General features: G+C 55.3%; 1 protein-coding gene across 1 annotated transcript in view; it reads left to right on the forward strand.

Annotated features, from left to right (window-relative positions):
* Positions 1-20: 20 nt before the first annotated feature.
* ZNF516 (zinc finger protein 516) overlaps positions 21-4,740 on the forward strand; it is a 65,132-nt gene continuing 60,412 nt past the window's right edge. Inside the window, exon 1 of the mRNA XM_023520815.1 lies at positions 21-62. The gene's annotated coding sequence lies outside the window, so the exon portion shown is untranslated. The remainder of the gene's footprint in view (positions 63-4,740) is intronic.

A 4,740-nucleotide genomic window follows, 5' to 3' on the forward strand; every position in this document is an offset into this window, starting at 1 on the left:
CTGCCGGTAGTTGCTGGGCTCCGCAATTCCAGGAGAGGGAAGATGCAACTTCAGGCGGCGAGGTGAGCGCCGGGAGGCGGTTTTTACCGCAGTGGAGGGGCGGGGTGGGGGCCGGGGTGGGAGCGCGGAAGAGGCTCTGGCTTTGTACACTTCGTCAAAGGCGACGCGGGAGGAGGGGAGCTCGGATGCGCTCTGCATCCATTAGGAGACAAAGAGCAAATTGCCTTACTTTAAAGTAAAACGCTCCGGCTAATGCAGGTGGGTGATGGGGCTGTGGGCCCGAGGAGCCGCTTCAATTATTAAGGGTTCGGCTGATGGGATCGATGCCGTGGGCACTGAGCGCTGCTGCCTCGGGGACGTGTTTGAGCGCGGGAGGGGGCGGGGGCGGGGGCGTTTGTCCTCCCCCCTCCCCTGGCTGCCTGCCCATCAGCTGGGAGCGTATGAGTGACCCCAGCATTCAAGAAGTGAGAGCCTGGAAGGGAACTTAGGGCGGGGGTGGGGGGCGAGGGTTCCCTCAAAGACTCGGAGAGGGGTGGGGAGAGGGGGTTCGGGTGGCCCGGACTCCTCGGAGAGGCATCCAGTCTGGCTGGGGCGGGGCTGGTGTGGGGGGTAGGGGAGGTATTGATCACGATATATACCCGGTATATACAAGAATAGAATGCTGTGGGGTGTTTGTTGCGGGGGGTGGGTGGGTGGGGTGGGGTGAGATGGGGGGGTTGGAAAAGCCCCTCGTCTGCCATTTCCAGGGAGAACTAACGTTCCGAATAGTTACGATTGCTATTTAGATTAAACCGCCTCAAGTTTTTAAAGAAACTTTGTATGGATAAGTTTGCTAAAAGCCATCCGAGTTGGGTATTTAAAGCAGCGGTTTATGGGAGGAGGAAGGTTGGTGTGCAGTGACAATCAGCCCTAGCGGACTGGGAAGCCAGCGGACCCTGCATTTAGGGACCAGAGAGACCCAGCCTTTTACCCGAAAACGTGGGTCTGTAAGTCGGCCCCATTTATAATCGGCGTTAGCAAGCGCCTGCCGCTGACCAGACCAGACCAGGAGCTCCTGGGTCGTGTGTCTGTACCTCGCTCATTCCGCTGGGCTTATTGGTAAAGAATTACTTGGTCTCCGGGTGTGCAAAGATCAACTTGCTCAGCCCCCTTTAAAATATATTCATTTCGTGCCTTGTTAAGCCAGATGCACAAAAAGCCATTTGCTGCTTCATTGTTGGTTTACATTTTTTGAAAAGGCGCCCGGTGTAACCTGTGGAATTTGAAATGCAAATAAAAGCCTGTGGGAGTTGAGGCAGAACAAATCAGCGTTTATAAAGTGAATAAGATTTAATGTCTTTGAAATCACTGCAGAGGAAGAAAACGGGAGAGGGGGAGTCATTTTTCAGGGAGTGAACTGTGACGTCAGGTCTTTTTGGAAAAGATGTTATTTTTAAGGTCTGAAACCCGGGTATGTAAAGTGCTTACGGAAAAACAGATTACAAGGTTAACATCTGTTAACATGATCGTTTATCTCCAGCCAAAAATAGGTCAGTTCTTTCTTAAGGAAACACCATTGCTGGCGCATGCTTAAAGAATAAAATCAGTTCATAGATTAGGACCGGCGTTTGTTATGATCTGACCTGTGAAAAACATTTTCTGGTTTCGAGATCAATGAAAGGTCGAAGTCTCTTTTCGGTGTTGGGGACAACTCTTCACCCTGCGTTCACCCCTCCCAGATGCCCCCCTTCTCCTTACTCGGAGCCCCCTCTCCGCCTCCTCTCGGGATTGCTAATTTCCCTTTTCATCCATTGTGGAGGCACAAAATACATTTAAATGGATATTGTCTGACGCCCCCCTCGTTAGAGAGGGCGAGCTCTGCGCGCAGATGGCGAACTTTTAGAGCTCTGCTGTTGTTTTAGCATTAAATGAAACGGTAGGGAGGGGCGAAAAAGAAGGAAACAGCCTTGCAAAGTTTCCCTGCCTCCCGACTGAGAGTGACGGCTGTACTGGCCAATCCGTAGCGGCTTTCTCCATCCCGGAGGTACTTTGGGGCGTGAGTGTGTGTGCGCGCGCGCGTGCATGCGCCCATGTGTCTGCACACTTAAGTCCCACCAGCCCCGCGCATCCTCAGGCTCCTGAATTACACAGCTGTGTGTAGACGTGGACACGCTTTCATCCGAGTCTGTGCAGCCAGTTGGGCACGCAGGAGCCCAAATAGAGACCCTGCCTCCTCCGAGTGTTCTGTGCAGAATGGGCATAAGGGGCGCTTCGGGATTCAAGTCGAAACCTGCAGAAGGGGGAAATGAGAGGAGCGATGTGATTATGCTGCTTTCTCGGCGACTGGGGAGTCAGCTCCTCCCATCTCGCCCCCACGCGCGGGAGCGCCCTAGCGCTTGGGCTCTGGCCGAAGGAAGGTTGGTGTGCAGTGACAATCAGCCCTAGCGGACTGGGAAGCCAGCGGACCCTGCATTTAGGGACCAGAGAGACCCAGCCTTTTACCCGAAAACGTGGGTCTGTAAGTCGGCCCCATTTATAATCGGCGTTAGCAAGCGCCTGCAGCTGACCAGACCAGACCAGGAGCTCCTGGGTCGTGTGTCTGTACCTCGCTCATTCCGCTGGGCTTATTGGTAAAGAATTACTTGGTCTCCGGGTGTGCAAAGATCAACTTGCTCAGCCCCCTTTAAAATATATTCATTTCGTGCCTTGTTAAGCCAGATGCACAAAAAGCCATTTGCTGCTTCATTGTTGGTTTACATTTTTTGAAAAGGCGCCCGGTGTAACCTGTGGAATTTGAAATGCAAATAAAAGCCTGTGGGAGTTGAGGCAGAACAAATCAGCGTTTATAAAGTGAATAAGATTTAATGTCTTTGAAATCACTGCAGAGGAAGAAAACGGGAGAGGGGGAGTCATTTTTCAGGGAGTGAACTGTGACGTCAGGTCTTTTTGGAAAAGATGTTATTTTTAAGGTCTGAAACCCGGGTATGTAAAGTGCTTACGGAAAAACAGATTACAAGGTTAACATCTGTTAACATGATCGTTTATCTCCAGCCAAAAATAGGTCAGTTCTTTCTTAAGGAAACACCATTGCTGGCGCATGCTTAAAGAATAAAATCAGTTCATAGATTAGGACCGGCGTTTGTTATGATCTGACCTGTGAAAAACATTTTCTGGTTTCGAGATCAATGAAAGGTCGAAGTCTCTTTTCGGTGTTGGGGACAACTCTTCACCCTGCGTTCACCCCTCCCAGATGCCCCCCTTCTCCTTACTCGGAGCCCCCTCTCCGCCTCCTCTCGGGATTGCTAATTTCCCTTTTCATCCATTGTGGAGGCACAAAATACATTTAAATGGATATTGTCTGACGCCCCCCTCGTTAGAGAGGGCGAGCTCTGCGCGCAGATGGCGAACTTTTAGAGCTCTGCTGTTGTTTTAGCATTAAATGAAACGGTAGGGAGGGGCGAAAAAGAAGGAAACAGCCTTGCAAAGTTTCCCTGCCTCCCGACTGAGAGTGACGGCTGTACTGGCCAATCCGTAGCGGCTTTCTCCATCCCGGAGGTACTTTGGGGCGTGAGTGTGTGTGCGCGCGCGCGTGCATGCGCCCATGTGTCTGCACACTTAAGTCCCACCAGCCCCGCGCATCCTCAGGCTCCTGAATTACACAGCTGTGTGTAGACGTGGACACGCTTTCATCCGAGTCTGTGCAGCCAGTTGGGCACGCAGGAGCCCAAATAGAGACCCTACCTCCTCCGAGTGTTCTGTGCAGAATGGGCATAAGGGGCGCTTCGGGATTCAAGTCGAAACCTGCAGAAGGGGGAAATGAGAGGAGCGATGTGATTATGCTGCTTTCTCGGCGACTGGGGAGTCAGCTCCTCCCATCTCGCCCCCACGCGCGGGAGCGCCCTAGCGCTTGGGCTCTGGCCGATGGAGCCCCCTCGCCCGGCGCAGCGCGCACAGGACCGAGGCTTGTTGAAACTGGCGTGAACTCCAGCAAAGTGAAAGGCAGCACGTACCCTCCAACTTCAAATTGTTTTCTCTCTGGAAGTCGATACTTAGTCCACGGCAGATTCTAGAATGCGACCCGCTCACGGTCGGTGGAAGTTCCGCGGCCCAGCGACGCAGCAGTGCGGAGCGGGCCGCGCTTCCACGCGGTGGTCGCATTCGCGGGCGCGCGCGTCGCAGGCCGCCCCGCGGTGCGTCCTGGCTTGCTCGGGTCCCAGCTCCCTGGGAGTACTGGCAGTGGCGTGTGTGGGAGCGTGTGGACCAGACCGGGCCATGCCGCATCTGTGTCCCTGCTGGAGTTGCCGTGCTGCCTCACTCAAGGGTAGACGGTGATGCTGCCGCGCGCGCGTTAAGGACCCGCGTGTGCCCCCTCCCGCCCCCGAGACCCCTGCTGAGAGACCCAAGGGAGCGCCTCACGCCCCGGTTTGTCCACGCCGGCCGTGCCGGGCCGGACTGAGGTCCGCCCGAGGGCCCGTGGGCAACCCCAGGCGACCTTGGTCCACCCCCCGCAAGAACCTAACTCGGTTACGAGGCGGTGTCCGGCCTCGCGCCTCCCACTCGGGCAATTTCCGCCCCCCGAGCCGGAGTTGGGCGCGATCCCGCCTCCCCACCGCCTCCCGGCGAGCTCAGGGATTGAGGAACGGGCCGCAGCGGGGAGGTGTCGCTGGATTAAATCATTCCTATTTCTGTATCTCCCTGCGGTGCGGCGCTGGGCCTGGGGCGCCCCGTGCGGGGGAGGTGGGGGCCGGGGCGGGGGGATTT

This window comes from Pteropus vampyrus, unplaced genomic scaffold (assembly GCF_000151845.1).
Source record: "Pteropus vampyrus isolate Shadow unplaced genomic scaffold, Pvam_2.0 Scaffold277, whole genome shotgun sequence".
NCBI classification, from domain to species: domain Eukaryota; kingdom Metazoa; phylum Chordata; class Mammalia; order Chiroptera; family Pteropodidae; genus Pteropus; species Pteropus vampyrus.